General features: G+C 40.8%; 1 long non-coding RNA gene across 1 annotated transcript; it reads left to right on the plus strand.

Annotated features, from left to right (window-relative positions):
• Window positions 1-3,363: 3,363 nt before the first annotated feature.
• Window positions 3,364-18,846, plus strand: LOC128113767 (uncharacterized). Its single transcript, XR_008219654.1, has 2 exons — window positions 3,364-5,375; window positions 10,963-18,846. It is a non-coding gene; the product is annotated as an uncharacterized LOC128113767 (long non-coding RNA).
• Window positions 18,847-19,952: the final 1,106 nt, after the last annotated feature.

Raw genomic sequence — 19,952 nt, forward strand, 5'->3', positions numbered from 1 at the left:
TGTCCATTGAGAACTGAGCACAACACAGTCTCTTGTTTGCTGAAAGTTGACCAGTTGTAAGTCTCTATACTAATAACTGAAAAAAAAAAAAAAAAAAAGCTTCTCCGGTGAGGGTTGAGAGATGCACTAATACTATAGAAGTATAAAGACAGGAACTTAGAGGGCAGTTTATAACTATGCCCGTCGAGCAGAAAAGCAGCATTAGAGCCTCCTGTAGGGCCTATTAGTTAGCAAGACACAGGCTTGGGGGATTTTCTTTGTTTAATGCTTATTTATTTTTGGTTGGAAAGATTGCTGTTTTTGTTTTGTTGCTAAAGGGACATAGTATCAAAATGGACTCTGCATTCTTCCCTCTGTTCCATAGATTATCACATTTCTTAAACCTCCTCAAAGAAGTTTCTTGGTGGAATGGATGCAGGGTTGTTGCAGAAACTCACATCTCGTCAAAGTACAGAGGACAAGTGATTATGTAATGTTCAGTCACAAGTGGCATCCCACCCCTCCCCAAACTCAAGGACAATCACAGAAAATGGAACAGGAAAGTTTTAAGAGCCACAGGTCAGGGAGGACTGTATTAAAACAGTGTCTTCTGGGTACGGGAGGACTCAGGTACTCACAGCACCTGTGGCTGTCCGAACAGGATCAAGCCAGACTACCTTCTAGCATGGGGTGGAAGGGGAGTCATGAGCTCCCACTCATAACAAGGAGCCATGGTTAGCTGGTGGTTTCTGGGGAGGGAGAGTCAGTTTTCTTTGAGGGGACGGCTCCTGGTAAATCAACCATGCTCCACTGAACAGCATCATACCCAGAAATATATGAACGGCACAAAACAAAGTTGATAGGTTGCTACATTTAAAAAAAAGGATATAAAATTAGGAAAGGTAGGGAGGCAAGTTGGGTCTGGGGAGAGTTAAGAAAAGGAGTCGGAGTGAATATTATAATATATTGTATTAAATTCACAAAAAAATAATAGAAATATTTATTGAAAAACTAAAATTTCTTTTTTCTACCATTTGGAAAAATAAAAAAATCATAATTTTTACTTGAGAAGGGATCTTAAATAATATCTAATTGTTTACAGATTCATCTTCACTCTGCGAACAGGAGTGTTTTGTATCTTTGCAAGTAAATCACCAGGTAGGGCGTGGTGGAGCACACCTTTAACCCCACCTCTCAGGAAGTAGAGGCAGGGAGGTTTGTTTGAGTTCAAGGGCAGTCTAATGCAAATGCAGAGTTCCAGGCCTACCAGTATGGCACAGTAAGACTTGGTCTCTTATCAGTTCATTATCATCATTCTATTTAGGAAGTTTAAGCCTGTTGTAATGAAAGACGTAAGCTCTACAGTGGCAAGGACTGACTGACAGCTAAATCCTTCCTGGAAAGGCCAGTGTTCCCACGATTTCCATCTGAGTCTACAAAAACGGTTATATGGTTTGGCTTCTGCTTGGTTAGGACCCTGGCCATGGCAGTGGAGAGGAATTTCAACATAACTCCTAGGACTCCTACAGGCCAAGGGAGAGAAGAGCAGGTGTAGAAAAGAGATGCTAGACACCAGACTTACCAAAGGGTTCTGTCACTTAGTTTCTCCTTTGAATTTTTCTATGTTCTAAAAAAACAACAAAGTAAGAATTATACTTAAGAATTCAAAAACACACTTACGAAAGGTAAGTAGCACCTAGTACTGTTCTCCTCAATGCAAGAGAATAATTACATTGTTTGCAGTTTTCTATTTATTTCTAATTACACTATGTGGTTCATGGTGCTCTAATCCTGTTTTTGTATCAGTTACAGGTGTCTTGAAGGCAGAGGCCTGGGCACAATCCTCACACTCACTCTCTAGGACTCAAAATGCACAAAGGATATAGGATCTCACATGCTAGGATGTAGCAGAGGCAGTTAGCAAAAGAACCTGTCCAGAAGGAGAGAATTAGATATGTCTTATTCATTTAGGAAAGATTAAATGTACCTACATTTCAGTAAATAATTTGAAAATCTGTTGAAATTTTTTTGATAACATCACACCACTCTTTCTTGTTAATCTATAACTTTAAAAACTAAAAATAACAGTATGATAATTCCAGCCTAATTTTGTGTGTGTATATACATAGTTATTCACATATCTACATATGTAAACATATGCACATATACATACATATTCATAAATATACATTCACTTATATAAGCATGCATATATATAAGGGAGCATGCAAAACTAGAGAATGTATGCCTATGTGCTCCTGTTGTGTTTGAACATCTGTCTGTCTTCTGTCTGTCTATCTGTAGGAGCAAGGGGAAAGAAGTGTTTCTGACCCCCTGTGCAGACATGTGGATAAAGGCGACTACAGCAGACCCAAGTTTCTTTCCGGAATGTCAAATAGCCACTCAGTCCCTGACCTAACACTTGACAAGTCACAATTCTATTGATTTGTAGCCTCGTGGTGACAGAATGCACTCTTGGTTGACACAGTGGTTGGCAAGTGGGGGAACTCATAGTCATCAGGTAACAATCCCAGCGGGGGGTTGGGGTGGGGAGTGGACCCACTTAGAAAAAGGCCATCACTAGACTTGGAACACACAAGAAAATTCAATCTTTAGGGAAAGCAAATTGTACTGTAATGCATCTGGCATGATCAAAGAAAGAAAAATGGGTCCCAACAAATAACAATCCATAACTCACAAAGCAGCTCCTGGAGAACACAGGATGGAGAATGACTCATCATTGCAAGAAGGCCATCAGAGCCACATGAGGAGTCAAAGTTCAGACCGACATGGGTATTTTTCATCCTGCTTTGTGTGGTTTAACAAATTCCACTATTTGAACCAGTTGCTTTAAGCAGGATGATTAATTTTACCTCCTGAATTCTTCTCAGATGTGTTAAAAATCCCATGCACATGGTCATTTCATAGATGACTGAATAAAATGAAATTTTTATTAAAAAAATAAAATGATTGAGTAGGGGGTTGGAGGTAATGTATGTGGTTTAAACACTGAACATGATCTTTAAGATAAACATGTCTATCTGCTTCTTTAGAACCGTCTCTGTGGTCTTTCCATGGAAGGGGTAGGGGCAGGTTATCTGGCCCATTGAACAAATCCAGGCTAGGAAAGGGACTCCTGGCCACAGCATCCTCACAGGATGTGAGAAGTCATTCCCAGTGAGAGGGACCACATTGGAATCCGATTGACAGTTTCGACTGAAAACAGCTTTCCAAGAGAGGAATCTTATAAAGTATTGCAAATGAGTCAGGACAACAGGGGGAGGCGCTCACCTGCCAGTCTCTGCTGCGCAGGATGAGAGCCTGTCTGCACTCACACATGCGCCGTCTTTAAAAAAAAAAATCACATAAAAAACAACATCTTTGCTACAGAGACGTTTTTAACAAGTATTACAGAAAGAGCACCAGCTACCAAAAAGAGTTGCCAGGGCCAGAAGGAGCCATCAATCGAAACAGTTTACATTTCAAAGTTTTTCCAAGAAGAGTGAAAACGTCTCCCCTCCTTGATGGGAAACGGAGGAGCTACAGCTGAGGAGGAATCCATGAGCTGCCTTCTCCCCCAGACTTCCGTCTCCAGAGCAGCCCTCTAAGCCTGAGCCCGGTGCCCACAGGTACAGAGCGGGCCAGCAAGACATACCTCTCCTGGGGTCAGTGCGTGCCCTGAGCAGCTTGCAAGGCCGAAGTGTTAGGATTAAATTCTTCTTCTTCCTGTGAGTTTCATTGTTCAGAGAGGAGCCTTTTCATTCTGAGGACTCTGTAGGAATATCGGGTCCCTTCATTTCTCCTGCCATGCTTCTTAAGTCGCTCAAGGGGCTATCCTACCCATTTCTACTTGACAAAGTCCAGGAATTGACCCTTGTCTCTGCCTTGTTTATGTCCTGGGAATGGATGCTACCAATGCTATATGTTAAGCAAAATTTATGTGTGTGCTTTAATTGTTATAAGATAGTAGGAAAAGTTTGCATACTCGTCTCTGCTGGGGAGGAACCATACCTCCTCCAAGATCAATTTTCAAAAGGTGGAAAATAGACACATACTTTTGTTTGAGATTTTCAATTTTTTATTCATTTTTTTCATGTTATTTCTAAGCACAAAATCTGATTTTTTCTGAATACACTGGAATAAAATGCCCATTTTTTTTTTACATGCAGTAACTAGAAGCAGGCAAATGCAAGTACAAAACCAAGAAGAAAATCAACTTCACAGTTAAGTCTTGAGGCAAAGGATAAGAACAGTGCAACGCTTTGCCACTGACAAATGTTATTGTGCATCCTCCTCCATACAGCATGCCCAAGATGCCGGCAACCCACCACATACCCATGACCAACAGGAAATTTGTGCAACCATAGCGAAGACGCAGGTGCCCCAATAACCCAGAAGTACTAGGGGCCTTTGTCTTCAGTTGCAATATAAACAGGACAGACGTGAGAAAACAAAAGGGTGGGCCTTCTATTTTTTGAGCATACAAATGCTGCTCATCATGTCTGCAAAAAGTCCAAGCACTTTCTTAGATTGACTTATTGATATAAATTACACAGTATCTCTGGAAATTGTCGACAATTTCTGTATCAACATCCTTTGCAAATACCACCGGGTCTGGGTGAACTCACTCTGACCTTCTGGTCCGAGGCCGTCACTGTGTGATGTACATAATTCTCTCAACACTGATCCATTACTTCTGCTCGGTGTTGGGGGTCAGGCCAATAGTGTAAAGTCAAAGATAATTAGCAGCCCTATCAATAACCAGCTGCAGGATTGCTGCCTAAGTGACAGGGCAGAAAAGCCAAGAGGAGGTAGCGATATAAAGTGGAAGGGAAGTGCCGGCGTATTCTCCGGTTCGGGCGGCTGCTATGGACTATCAGCATCACCAGGAGACCTCATTGCATTAGCATAAATTCAAATGACAAATGCACAGTGCTATTCAGAGACTCATTAATTTGCAGTGGGTGCAGTGCTCATGACATATTAGTGCAAAATTCAAATGTCTTTGTAGCAATGCGAATTTAGTTGTGAGACCAAAGTCGCTAAAATGAAAATGTGTGGGTTTTTTTAGCAGTTTATTAAATTATGAACTGTGATGACTATATCCGTGCATCTTTTTAAGCAGATGAGGTCCAGCGTGCTCCAGCGGCAAAACGCATGGTTTGTGTTGATATTTTCCTGTCAGACAATTTCCTAGCCTCGGATAATATACCAGACAGCTCTGAGCTCTGCTGCATACGGACTGAGAGCGCCCCCTTCTGGACAAATGGCAAGGACACTCGAAAAAGCGGACCAGACCATTTATTGTTTTTCTTTACGTATTTTTAACAGGTTTTGATACAAAGAATTTCAGTACCCACCTCAAACCCAAAGGAAACGACTTAGAATCACCTACTGTAAGTAGGAGAATGCGACAGCTTTCTATAAAATGTCAAAACATGACCACTGTTGAAACTGATCTCCAGTTATTTTTAACTGGATTCTTTTTAAAAATAATTTACTGATCTACATAGGATAAGAAAATAAACAACAAAATACTGTTGGTCACTAGATTCTTGCTGTTGCACAAAATCGTGGGGAAGTTTACAATTACTCGGAGTTGGTTATATTGGGGGGAAGCATATTCACAGAGTCTTTTCAACAAAGCAGCCAAGTACGCCTTGTATGCATCTCAGTTAACAAGATGATGAGCAGACAAGAGGATGAAAGGCTGGACCACACCTGGTCTACATGTGGATGAGGAGCTTTTTCTGTTTAGCAGAAGGAACCATCTGCCTGCTCACTTCATTTCTCAAAGCAGTGAGTCTCAAATACTAGCATATCCCACACACATAAAAAAAAACTACTCCAATTAGTAAAATAATGAGGTGAGGACAGTTAATTTTGTCTTCGTGGTTAATATAACAAAAACTTACAATATCAAACGGCTGTCTTTCCCAGGGCTCTGGGCTCTTGTTACAGAAGAGTCATACCCCAGGCTTATGAAGTAAACACTCAGGTTGATGTCTAATAGTAAGAAATATACACAGATAGCATTTCTCAGTGGAAACTCTAACTAGCCAAATCAAGTGACACACTTTTGAATAAATTGGAACTCATTTTACTACTTGAAAATCGCTTTTAGAATAATAAAAAGTCCAGAAAGATACTATCCAGTCATTTAGGGTAACTGACCTCCACTGGTATATAGAAGTCTGTACTACCAGACACTTATGAAAAATAAGCTTATCACTTCTTAAGCTTTAAATAAATTGCATAAAGTGAAGAGGTAGTTATGGCAAACTATTAGTGCTTACAGGCATAATAATGTACTTTCTCGGCATTTGGTTTATGATAAATGTGGAAAGAAAACCTTCCAAAGAAAGCTGTATACTTTTAAAACCCATTTTACAATATCATTAAAGCTGTGCACCATTTTCAACAATTAAAAGTAAGATCCTGGTAATTTATTCTACTTACTTGCAACTGAATTGCTCTTGAGTTATTTAGCAGGCTCATTTTATTTTATATGAGCTGCTACAAGGAAGATCTGAAGCTAATGAGGATTGAGAAGGATCACTGTGCATTAAACTCGTGGATGTGGCGTGTGGCTGAACGGTATTAGATTATCACTGTGACCAGATGTCTAGGCATTGCTTTTTCCTAATGAATTCTCTTTTACAGAGTAATTAGAATCCTAGACCCTGGGAATGTCAGAGCTGGAAGGCTCACTGTTGAGCATCCCTCATTTTCTGGATGTGGGAACCAGAAACTCATTGATGTTAAGCAAATTTAACAGAACATAATGACTAGTGGTGGATAGGAGGAAAGAATCCTTTTCTTTAGAACCATTCTGAAACTTGAACCCATAACAAAATCATTCAAAGGGTTGTGAAAGGATTGCTGGTCCATCTCCAGACCTCCTGACTCTTTACAACTGAGATAGGGCCAAGGAATTTGTATTTCTAACAAGTTTCAGGTGATGGTTTCCAGGGGATGCTGCTCTTGATGGCACCAGGACCTTCAAGATGTAAGAGTTTTTCTGATACCTTGTTTTTTATATATAAACAAAGAAATCTCAAGTTTCAGAGTCACCACACCTTTTTGGTGTCCTCTCCTCAACTCTCCAAAAGGACTGGGGTAACATCTACAGCATGAAAGACTGGAAGGGTGCAGAGCAACAGAATAAAAGCACAAGAGGCGAAGCACTTGTGTGGAGGTCTTTGGGAGTCACGGTCATTCCCAAACATCAGTGTTTCTAAAGAATAACACAACCCAGCTAAGTGCCAAGTACAAGGAAGTCGGCCTTGTCCTCCACTGCCTTTCCCCGTGAGCAATCAATACTTAGGTTAGTATGGGAGTTTGAGGCCTCGGCCCATCTCTAAAGTAAAATAGCATTTCTAGACCTGACAAATCAAAGTGCAAGTCATCAATGTCTATGACATCTTAGCAAATATGTCTTAAGAGCAGGGGAGAATGAGTGTCTGTGTAAACGGACTTGATTGAAGCTTTGGCTCATAGGAGCACGCTGTTCAAGATGGACTTCACCAGGGCACAGGCCAGCTTCAACCTACAAAGCAGAGTCTGGCAAACTTTTTCAGCACTCCAGCCACATGTTAGAAATCTGATTTCTTCCTTCCTTTCTTTTTCTTCTGGTTTGGAGAATGATTGTAGAAGATAACAACATATATATATATATATATATATATATATATATATATATATATATATATATATATATATATATATATAGTTATATAGTTATATAGTTATATAGTTATATAGAATATGATTATGTATAACATATATATTGGTATCACATGTATGTTTCTAGCAGCTTAAAAAAACAATTGACTGACATTGAAATGAATTTAATCATGTATGTCAACCCTGATGTTTTTGTGCCTTTTCCCACAGAGACATAATTATTTTCTTAAATTCTCTTGTATCACTTTCCCCCACAGATTTGATTTCACAGAATAGGCCATAAATAAAATGTCATTCTTCTGAACATTAAGAAGATATCTCCACAAAACAAAATTCCTATTTGGGGAGTTCTTGAATAAGTTGGTCCATTAAAAATGTGATTTGTTATGTTCGTCATTTCTACAAAGGACAGCTTTTTCACTTAAAACCAGGTTCAAATAATCCTGGGTGGCAAGCAGTTTTGAGATTTTCCTTTTATTTGGTTTTGTACTATTGTCCTAACGTGTCGACAAGCCAGCCTAGTCACATGAAGGACCACCATTGCTGAGGGAGCAAATGCGTGGTTGCCCTTGTGCCTACGACAAAGACCCCGACCTAACTTCTTCAGCATCCCCGCTGCCTCTCCAGGGGCTCCCATTGATTAGCTCCTGATCCAAACAGCTTTCCTAGCTTTAGGTACTTGCTCTTTCGAAAATTTCCCCTTCAGTTCTGGTAAAATAAATCTTACTGCTTGACACTTCGGAATTGTAGCGGAAGTCTTGGTTTTCTCTGTCTACATAGAGCTGTGTTAACTGCTCCACTCATCACTATAAAAGAACCATGCATAGCAAACATACAAGTGTCTTATTCAGAATGAAAGCCTATGAGAATGAGCCTTCTTTATAGGCAACAGAACACTTTGTCCTTTAAAAAAGTGATTAAGCACTATCAAACATTGTAGCAGCTTATTTGGTATCAATGGATAGGCTAGTCTCCTGTGAATAGAGTCAGAAAAATAGTAGCCTGCTAATTCAAATTATCTATTCTACAATTGGATTTTTATTTATACCTTTTCATCTGAAAATATATGCATATGCACTATTTTTATCCCTGGATAAAAATAAAGTGAGGTGTTTTGTGGTGTTTTATTAAGCAAGTCTATTTCACCTGTTTCTAAAACCTTCTCTGATACTTTTAAGACAGTTCTCTTAAACTAAGGCAATAAAAAAGGAGTATTTTTGTCTTGAAGAATCATTAATTAATGTGAACATTCTCTGCCCAATTTCATGTTCTGCATCCACTCATAAAATTGTACAGACAATTGTATTTTTGCATGTGAATCAAGTGGTAAATTTGATTTGAAGAAGAATTAGTAAAATATGCATATTATAAATGAAGAGCTTTGAAGTTTCTGGTCGCCGTTGGTAGTGTGAGCTTAGATTTCTGGGCTTGCTAACAAGCCTGCCTCTGAAGAAGTCACTGAAACAAGCACTCTGCTGCTGCAGGCAGTTTTGATTTTCAACTGCCTTTTCTTCCCCGCCCCCCAAGAGGGGGACAATTTCAGTAAAATTCATGATGCTTTCTCAAGGAAGGATCCCGTGTAATCTGGCCACCTAAACAGATCCAGATTTCCAGGAGTGAGTTGGTAAAGTGCAACATGCCCTGTAAAATTATGGGTTGGAGCATTCTCTATCCATCCGTACCACAAGAAGCACAAAAACAGCTTGGTGCAATTGCTCGGTGTTTCAAATTTAAAGAAATACCGAGTTGTACAGGGGTGGAGTGCAGTGGGGGTGGGGTGCGGTAGGAGTGGGGTGCCGTGGAGGTGGGGATAGTTCCTAACTCTTCTTTTCTCCTACAGAACACTGAATGTCTAAAACATGTTCAATCCTGTTAATGCTTGTCAAATATTTCACAGTTCAGCTTTGTTCGGATTTTTTTTCCTGACTATGAAAAATCAATTTGGTGGGATTCAGATTCAACGTTGGAAGCCTTGGGAGAGACCTTAAATAACCTTACTGCACCACATCTGTAGGTGCACGGCAGAGCCCCCAAGACACTGAGGTGACTTGACCAAGGGTTTTGCAGCAAGTCCAGCTTCAAGTCAACTCTGTGATGTCCCTTCCCACCACTCACTCTATTTTTTTCTTTCGTAATTAAGCAATTGAAATGCACTATACAATGTGATTTTACAATTAAGATCAAGCATCACAGGCAGGGTTACCAGGAGCTTCAGTGGCAAGGCCTTTCACTTGGCGGTCCGTCATTTCACTCCAATAGTATCATTATCTGTCCATTTCAGAAATCAATTTTAGTTCATTAGCAAAATAAAATGCTTGCAGGAAGTCCACACAAACTCTTCAAAGCCGTGAACTTCTAAATGTCAGGATACGTTTCATAAAAAAAACAAAATGTGACAAAAAAAACACTCGAGGTCAAACCACAGCTGTGCAAGACGTGGTGGCCTGCATGACCAAGAGCTGCTAAAAAGGCACAACTCAGAGGAAAGAAACTCTGTGTCATTGCCAACTGATAATTGCCATTTCTTGTTTCATGCCTTTTGGAACTTTTCCAGGAGACATTTGGATCTTAGAGTATTGTGGCACAAATATCGAAGCCTGGGTGTGTATATTCAAGCTTCGATGGCCTTGGGCTGCAGGACGGGAAGAGTAAATTAAGGTTCAGCCCTAAAGAGGATGACTATCAATGGGCAAAAGCAACAACCAGACCATCCAGTCCAGAGGAATGGTGCCAAGGTTTCCTGGCTCTCCAAACTGAGTGCCAGCTGAGCAGAGCTACAGGCAAAGGGTCACGATATTATCACGTCCTGGATGAAGCTAATGTCCTCTTAAAGCAACTCCGTTGATACATCTTGGAGGAAGTTACTGCCCTTAACACATTTCACTATTAGGAGGTTAACATTTAGAGTTTCTAAAATTATACAAATACGTTAGTGTTAAATTTTTGGAGTATATAAACTAGCAATATGGCCTATAGCTTTTCAACATGTTTTGACAAACATTTAAATTATTTATTGTCATTAAATTGCAGCACCTCAATGTACACATGAAGCCTATTTTTAATTGTAGTCACATTTTTTTCTAAAGAGGACAGAATGGTCTTTTTATACAGGATATGACCATACTGATATCACACAGGCATGAACACAGGTATTGATCAGGTTTTGATAAAGTAGGGTTTTACCAATATGGTTATATGTAAACCAGAATTTTAAATTGTGATTGTATATGTGAACCCTTTTCAATATAATAAATTTTAATATGTAATCAATCTTCTTTGTGATTGCTTTTCCCCTAGGACACAATTCTTGGAGTTATCAATTGCTAGAAATTCAGAAAGCTTGCCTTGTTAAACGGTTTGCTGCTTTAATCGAAAGACTAGATTTTCCTGCATCATACTAGACAAAGGGTAGCTGTAGTCAGAAAGCCTGGATAAAAAATAAAGCAGTCAAGAAAACAGGGACTAGGAGTGTCGTGAACATGAAGGGAGTCCACAGAAGAAACCAAAAGAGCAGAAGCAGACGAATGGAACAATCAGAAGATCCCTAAAAGATCAATGCAAGCCCTATTCCAGAGAGCAAGCTCCTGACTCAGAAGTGGAGCAGCCCTGTCTGACAGGAAGGAAGGGTGAAGAGGTAACTGTGGGATCGTTGCTAAGTAGACGCTGGAACAACTGTGGACTCCACCAAGGAGGCTTCCAAGAGAACTGTGGAAGCCATTTAAAAGGCCAGGCACTGTCAACCCCGGGAGCCAGCCCTGCCTCTGACAGCCCGAGGCATCCTCTAAAAGACTGCTAGAATAAGCAAGCCCACTGCTGCCCGGACCGGCCTATGAGGCCACAGCCCAACAGCAGAGGAACCCATCAAATGAAAGCAAACTCCAGCAGCAAGGGTTGAACTGATGCAGAAGCTCTTGTCGGGAGGGCTGGAGAAGAGCGTCCCTCTTCCTCGGCAGGTCAGTCTGCAGAATCCCTCCAGTTCCTGCGCAGTCTAGGAAACTGCTCAGCTCTTTGGTATGCACCATTGTACTTCTCACCAAGCTGCTTCGTGGAGTCCTGAGCCAGTTCTAAATTAACCCAGCAGAGAAAAAGCTAGTGACAGCCCTCGCAGGCCGAGCCAGAGGGCTGGTTATCCCAGCTACATAAATACAGTATTGTCTTGCTTTTGTTTCTGTTTTAAAAATACCATGAAGGGATTTTTAAAACGTGCAGGCGAAGCCTGAATCCCCACTGTATGGCTCTCTGTCCATTTTATGTCTCTCACTTGCAGACCTCATCGGTTAGACTGTGCTATTTACCACTGAAAGGCCTTATACCGCAGAAAGGAGTGTTGTCCAAGCTTTTGTTCTGATACTTTATTCCATAAGTGAATCCGTGTTATGAGGGATGCTGATGGTCAAATAGTCCTGAACGCTGCTGCTACATCTTGGACATCTTCAGCAGCATCCTTTTGCTTCCTAAAGCTTCCCAGCACTGCCCGTCATTCTTCACTTATATTCATCTTTCACAAAGAAAACAGAACTAAGGAAAAGCTTCGAGATATTTATGTTTTCTTTATTTAGCTTGGAGATAAAGGAAAAATACAGCGTTGGAGGGGGGCGCACTAGAGTGACTAGGAATAAAGTTCTCCATCAATAAAATCTTTGAGAGGAAAATTAGCAGGGCATCCGGAATAGCTTCAACATTCTGTTTAAGGGCAAGGGGCCAGAAAAGGTAACTTCTTTTTCAAGTGATTCTAATTTTCAATTTCTCACATGCCACATTTATGCATTCGCATTAAATGGCAAACATTAAAAATAACTCCTCTCAGTTGATCATCACCCCAATCCAAACCCAGATCTGCTCCGAGCAGAGAATCACTGTTGGCAGTTCCCAGTTCATTTTTCTAAACTAGTCCCCGTGTGTCTACAAAGATACATGGAAGTGCACATACATAATTAGTGCATCAGAACACCAGAATATAGTATAATTATAATTTGTTTGCTTTTCCATGAACTTTTAATTCTAGGGTGGCATAATTTAATTATTCTGAGCAAAATAAAACATTGTTTGGAATTATTGGCCTTTACCCTACCATTGAGTTTTGCTTTTGAAACAACAGACAGAACATACCTAGCTTCAGGCTTGCCTGAAACAAAAAAACCATACCATTATTTACACTCAGACTCTTCATAAATGTGTGGCTGACGACCCTCAAGTTGAGTGCACACAAGCCATTGAAAGGGTTGAACCCTGTACTGTCCTGCCAGGGCTTGCTGGGAAGAGAGCTGTCAGTATTGCTGTACTTGTTAAGTGAATTTGTGTTGCAGCTATTTGTGTGAGTCCCCTTGGAGGTCCTTGACCAAGGAGGTTTAGTCCATGGAAACTTCAAATAAATGGTCAGTCACTTGAAGACCGCCACAGTCTTGACCTTTTTTCAACTTCAAATATTTGGGGACCGCTCAGTATGATGGTTAGATTAGAAATGGGAAGACTTAAGGGAATGGTTGGAAAGGAGAGTGGATGGCTGTGTGTAGCAATCTTGTTTTCTTTACATAATGTAACACACTAATAGACGACATTTTTCTTTGCTTTCTGCTGTTAACTTTGAAAATAAGCAAGTTACTGTCCAAATCAGAGCCAAAAACACCACAGGATTTCTGGCTGTGAAGGGACACTTCATGCACAAATGTGGGAAAGGAAAAAGTTGATAAACAGCCAGTTGGGAAGTGTGAAGAGATTATTTTTATTTCATGGTGTTTTCAGTGTATAGTAGCTCAGATGTTCAAAAATGCATCACTGTGCCTGCAAGTTTACAGTTCCTATAGTCGATACAATCCAGTGTAGTAGAACGTAAAATGCTTATGGCGGCCCCTCCACCTTTCTCTCCCCTTGCCCACCTTCTCTGATCCTAACCTAATTGGGTTAAAACAGTTTCACCGAAGTCCAGCTTAGACAGGTTGAGGTTTTAATGAAAGAGTCTGTGACACGTGGTCCCTAAGACAGATGCTGAACCTCCGCTGCTCTCTCTCTCTCTGGTTATTTTTGTTTCTCCTCTAGTCAAAAGAGAGCGGCAGGATAATGTCTCCCTGACTGACCATTCTCCTCCCCACAGTGACCACCAAAGTATTACGATCAGACCTTGAGGTTTACAATGATAGTGTCTGAACAGGGCAGAGGGGGGAACTGAACAAATTACAGTCTGCATTCCCAATGATGATTCTGTTATCTGAAAAAGAAAAGTTGATATAAATGTACTCACGCCTTCTGATGTAAATCAGGCTAGATCTCTAAAACAGTAAAATATAAGGGCTGGCAAAAGACTTGAGCGGCGGCCTCTTTGCAAGGATCCTGTACGTGGTGGACAGAGATTTAGAGGAGCCCGACCTGCACCCGTCCTGGTCGACCGTTCTGCCTCTCTTTGTCACCGCCCCTAATTATTCTGTTAGTTAAGATATTGGCTTTATTACTAGTTATAGTCTGTGGTGATTTCACAACACAGAAAGCTTTGAAAATTACTGAAGGAAAATTACAATTGTCTTGATTAGCAAAGGTATGTTGCTTGTGAACCTAAAGGGAAGTAAATATTCTTACAAAACAAACGCCACGATAATGGGAAAATACTGGAAATAATCAAAGTTCTCCTTGTAAAGAACAGTAAGTTTCTTCTGATGTCCCAGAATGAAGGTGTATAGAAATATAATAAACCGAACTTAGGATAATCATGATCACAGATTGCACTTTTTATTATATTCCAATATTTTTGTATATCCAGCACCACTAACTCAGCCCAAAAACTGCTTTAAGCAAAGAATGTCTCACAGATGATATCAAAGGCGTTCAGATATATAGAATGTAGGCATATATTCTCAAAGACACTGTCATTTTTGTAAAGCTGGAAAACAATGTTAAAATCTAAATATGGATAACAATTTCTCAGATAATTTCTGTAGGTATTCCATGTTTGTTCATTGGACGACAAGCAAGAAAACCACCTTGTTTCTTGGACCCTCCACTGAAAAGAACCTAAACAAATTACAGAATTACCACTTTAAATCTGGATACTACTCAACCCTCTTCAAGCTTCTGCCACAATATTGATAAAATAGCCAGAATCCCATCTTTTCACTTTCCAGAGACATGTGGCTCTCCTGTTCCTAGGCAAAGGGGGCTTATTTCTAGTAGATAAACTATCTCATAGAAAAATAAAACTAATTTCACAAAAATAAGAATACTGTTCCTAAGTGGAGAAAGAATTGCACCAAAGCCACATTTTATCTAATATAATTTAATTAAAGCAAAATTATCATTGCCCCTTTTCCTTTCCTCCGTCCAACCCCTTCCCTTCCCTCCCAGCTCCCTTTCAGCTTGGTGACCTCAGTTTCTTTATTTTTGATATCGTTTGAGTCAGTGGACTCACTGGAGAAGTAAGGGACTGGATAATCAGTTTGTCTTCCAGGCTCTGCTTAGTGTAGACACAGTCAAGTCTACCCTGGTGGCAGCCTAGAGTGGCAGCTGCTTGAGGACATGGCTCTTCACGTGGACAGCTATCCCCACTCTCTGCCTTCATGACCTGCCTGAGGACACCATTAGAAGTATCCTACTTAGAAACTAACTCCACGCTTCCTCAGAAAATTAACTTAACATTGCTATACATGGACTAATGATCTTTTTTTAAAGCCATGTTTTTATTAGTTAGAGGTGGGACTTCGTGTCTACTTTCCCCTCTCTGTGCTGGGATTTTGTCTGGTTTGAGATTGTGTGGGTTCTATGTGTGCTGTCATGGTCTCTGAGTTCGTATATGTATCAGGCCTCTTGTGTCTGGAAGATACTGTTTCCTGGGAGTCATTCACCAGCTCTGTCTTGTAAAATCTTTCCACTCCATTTCCTCTTCCATATAGATCCCTGCACCTTGAGCAGTGGGGTGTGGTAAAAATACTTCATTTAGGACTGAGTTTTCCAAAGTCCCTCACTCTCTGAACATTGTCTAGTCATGGCTCTCTGTGTTAGCTCCCATCTACTGGAAAAAGTTTCTCTGGAAAGTTCTGCGCATGTATCAGTATGGCATTAAGAGTCACCTTGCTAATTTTACAGATATGGATGTTTTACTGGTGTGTATTTCTGGTACCTTTAGAGGTAAGAAGAGGGCAACAAATCCCCTGGGACTGGGGCAATGGATTCCTGTAAACCACCATGTGGGCGTTGGAAATCAGACCTGAATCTTCTGCAAGAGCAGCTGGGCCTTCTCTCCACCCCTTGGACCAATAATCTTACCCCTAGGTATATAGCTCCCAAAGTTAAAAATGTGTCCAAAGAACTCACACACAAAACATTCATAAACAAAATACTCAAAACTGACAAATGACGGAAACAAAGCAGAAGTTCATCAACAGATTCATTGGCAGCATGAAGACGGAAGACGCAGTGACGTGTTATTCACCCTGAAACATAGTGGAGTACGATGCATAATACGGACGCATCCTGCAAACAGTATGCTGAGGAAGAGTCGTGCATGCATAGTCACGTGGCATATGTATTCACTAGTACACAGAATAGGAAAACACATGGAGAAGCAAATTTAGTCATTGTGAGTAGCCGAGTAGCATGAGATACAGGCGACAGTTTCCCACTGCTTTAAGGTGATGAAGATGGCTTGTAACTGTACTGGGGCTGGTAGTTTCTCAGGGTTGTAGAGTCACCAAAAGCCACTGGAAATTATTAAAGTGGTGAGAATTTTGCCTCAACAACAGTAAAATGAAAGAAAGAAAGAAAGAAAGAAAGAAAGAAAGAAAGGAAGGAAGGAAGGAAGGAAGGAAGGAAGGAAGGAAGGAAGGAAGGAAGGAAGGAAGGAAGGAAGAAAGAAAAAGAAAGAAAGAAAGAAAGAAAGAAAGAAAGAAAGAAAGAAAGAAAGAAAGAAAGACTCATTCTAACACAAAATCTAATCGGGCCCAGAAAGACCAGCTGCAGAGCACCTGGGACGTGGCATCGGAGATGTCTTGCAAACCCTGACCTGCTGTAGTCCCTTGAAGCGGGATTGCAGGGCCAAAGTACATCCATCCATCATGACCCTAGACATAAACATGCTCCTATGAGGACTTTTATTAAATAAGGAGGAGGATTTCAGAATATTCCTTCCAAATCCAGAACTTTCTACCTTCTAGCTGTTTGGCCAACGTTCAAAGTGCATTTTACAGAGCAAGTGCAGAAGGGCTTCCTTATAAGGTAACAAATGATTCCGGTTTCCTGCAGACTTCCAGTTTGCATCCACCCACCTCATGTTGTTATCAGTAGTTTCCTCGTCACTCTCCTAAGTATCCCAGTATGAACCATCAGCAGCACCGTCCCTGTTCAGGGTGAATACTGCCACTCTCCCTTCCTCATCTGTGTGACGGGCATCTTGTCTGAGCAGGCTGTAACCCGCTTCCTAGCATGTTACACGCACTGTGTCCTCCTACGTGCTCCTGGTCCGGGCACCTGTCGAACCTGTCTGCAGTCTCACTGTGACCTCTGCTCTTAGTCATCCCCATCCCAAGGTAGAGCCAATCACTTACAAGAAACAAAATGTTAGAAATAGGTAACGTGCTAGGTGAAGTAGGAAAGCAGGCTTTTCTACAGAACATAAGTTGAACATAATTTGATCCAAACATTAGCTTCAGTTTACGTCGGGCAAACTGTGATGTTGCAACAATAGTTAATTTGTGAAGCAAATCAAAGTGATAACTTCACTCACATGTATGTGCTGCCATGAGTGCCGATAGAGATTTCTCGCTGCCTCCTGCGAGCAGGAACTTCATTCTGGGTAAATAGAAGTCATCTTATTCCTTTGACCCTATGTGCAGTCTCAATCTCATCTTTACAGTGAATGGATGAAAGAAAAATGAGCTGAGAAGGCTGAAATGGCCTGAGAGGTTCCCAGTGGAGACTGCCGCTGAACACATACCAAATTAACACATTCCTCTTAAACAGGAATGTGCCACCTGCTTCTTCCACCTGCCTTCTTCCTCCTGCCATGTCTCTATGTACTCAGATGTGGAATGATGGCAAGTGTCCATATTTGACCATCAAGTAATCCTAAGCAAAAACTAACAGTCAGTGTTTGAGCTGGACGCCTTCTGTTGCAGCTGAGGTTTACACAGGCCATGGTAAGACAAGAAGAGTTTGCTATGAGATTACCCATTGCCCAGAGGCTGGCTCCCTCTCTCAACCTCCCCTGAAGTGGGTGGTCTAAATCACTGCCCTTTGAGCTTATTCAAAATGTATGAATCTTCCAGCCTTGGCTTCCATACAGCTCACCCTTACGCCATTATTTCACCCTAGCATCCTATTTCTTTTTACTATCTTAATTCAAATAACTAGAAAATGTCAAATGGGTCCCACTGATCAACACGATTGTGTTTGGTGGTACCAAGGTCATGGCATCAACCATGGAATGCTGTCATTGTTTCAGATTCATTGCTCCTTCTCAACAGCCCGGTCTAAGACAAGCATCTCTTACCCATTCACAGGGGAGAAAGGCTGATCCTATAGTACAACAGAAATTCCTACCAGTCTCTGCCTCTCAAACAAGGGAATCTTCCTCTGAAGGTGAGATTTGTATTCCTTCTCATTCATTCCGTTCACTCCCATGAGAATACCTTTACTGTTTCCACTATAATTTATGTTGAACCAGATTGTGATTCACTCTTACTTTCAGCTACATAAAAAAGTATTTGGGACACCTCTCGTGGATGGTCAACTTGATTCTGCCCCCAACAGATCACATTTAAATTAGCCATCAGTCCTAGCTGATGGAGACAAAATGGGAACCTATCTGGCCTAGGAAAAGCAGGTGTGTCTTTCAAGCACTCCCCCATCCCTGATTACGTCCTGTTTCCATTCACTTGGCCAGCTCAGGATTTTCATGCTTCTCCATTCAGTTCAAATGAATACTCAGGCAAAATGCATTTCACGTTTATGTTTCCATAACATGCAGAAATTTTAAAAACTCTGATGTTGTGACATTTGCAAGTGTTGGTGCAGGCTTTCCTTTATGTTTTTTGTTTGTTTGTTTTTTCGGGGGTGTTTTTTCTGGTTTGATTGGGTTTTTCCTTTCTTTTTTGTTTGTTTGTTTGTTTTTAGACTATAAACAGGAAGATGCATCTTAAAGTTCTTTCTGTGGAAACAGAGGCCAGCCAGCTATCAGGGACAAAGCACATAACAGATCTGCCATCTATGCCTCACAGCCAGAGGGATTTCCATGCAGCTAAATACTAATTTACCACCTATCATAATACAGTACTGCTGAATAATGTTTCTTTAATTTAAAAAAAAAAAAACTATCGTTGTTGACCTCAAAGAGCCTATATCCAGTTGCTAGATTTCCCATTTGTTCAGCTTCTGAAGTTTTCAAGTGAACAACTCATTTGGAGACTGACAGAAAAAAAAAATGTGCATGAGCACCCTAGAATGCTTCTCTAGGCAGAAAAGAAATCCTATGAAACAACATTTCTAAAAATTCTTTTTTCCTATCTGTCTGCTTCCCCGGCAAACTTGTTGAATTCTCTGCCTTGTCTTTGTGAGGACTGTGTGAGCAGCCCAGGTTCAGGAGCGTGGTGGAGGCACAGGCCTCTTCTGAGACAGCGCAGAAATGCATGCACAGTGATCCAAAGAGTCACGTGTCTTAGTTCTTTTGTTCTCTGCTTGTGTTCCAGGTAAACATCATTTGGAAGATGAAGGTCTAGAAAACAAGAGGACATGACAGACACCAGACAAAGGACGGGAAGGGAGGCAGATACACAGCCTGGCACCTCAGAATAGTAGGCTAGCCCTTTTCCGAAATTCGAGGAAATGTCACACCTTCAAACCTATAATTAACTTATTAGCACTTGAAAATAATTCTGTGTGGAAGATACTGTTCAGGCACAAGCCATACACAGCTCCCAAGTTTATAATAAATTAAATTCTTAAAAAAAAGCTAGCTATCAATTCAAATGATATAATTGAACTTAGAATTTTCATAAAGGGACCATGATGGAGATGGACAGTGTCTTCTCTAAAGGCTGATCATAAACATTGTGGAGTCGAAGCAGAACAGTGTAATTCTCCCCACACACACACACACACACACACACACACCCCACAACCTGCTTTATATTTTTGCAGATTGAATACTTCTACAGTAGGTTGGATTTCATCAATATCAAGTATAAACGCCAGATTGAGATGCTCCAGACATGTGATGTCAACCACATTATCATCTCACAGTTTTCTCATCTCTAGAAAAATGGCACTTTTCTTCTGGAATATTGTAAGAATTTAACTAGACAATCTAG

Source organism: Peromyscus californicus, unplaced genomic scaffold, assembly GCF_007827085.1.
Source record: "Peromyscus californicus insignis strain IS unplaced genomic scaffold, ASM782708v3 Scaffold_18__1_contigs__length_77618521, whole genome shotgun sequence".
NCBI lineage: Eukaryota > Metazoa > Chordata > Mammalia > Rodentia > Cricetidae > Peromyscus > Peromyscus californicus.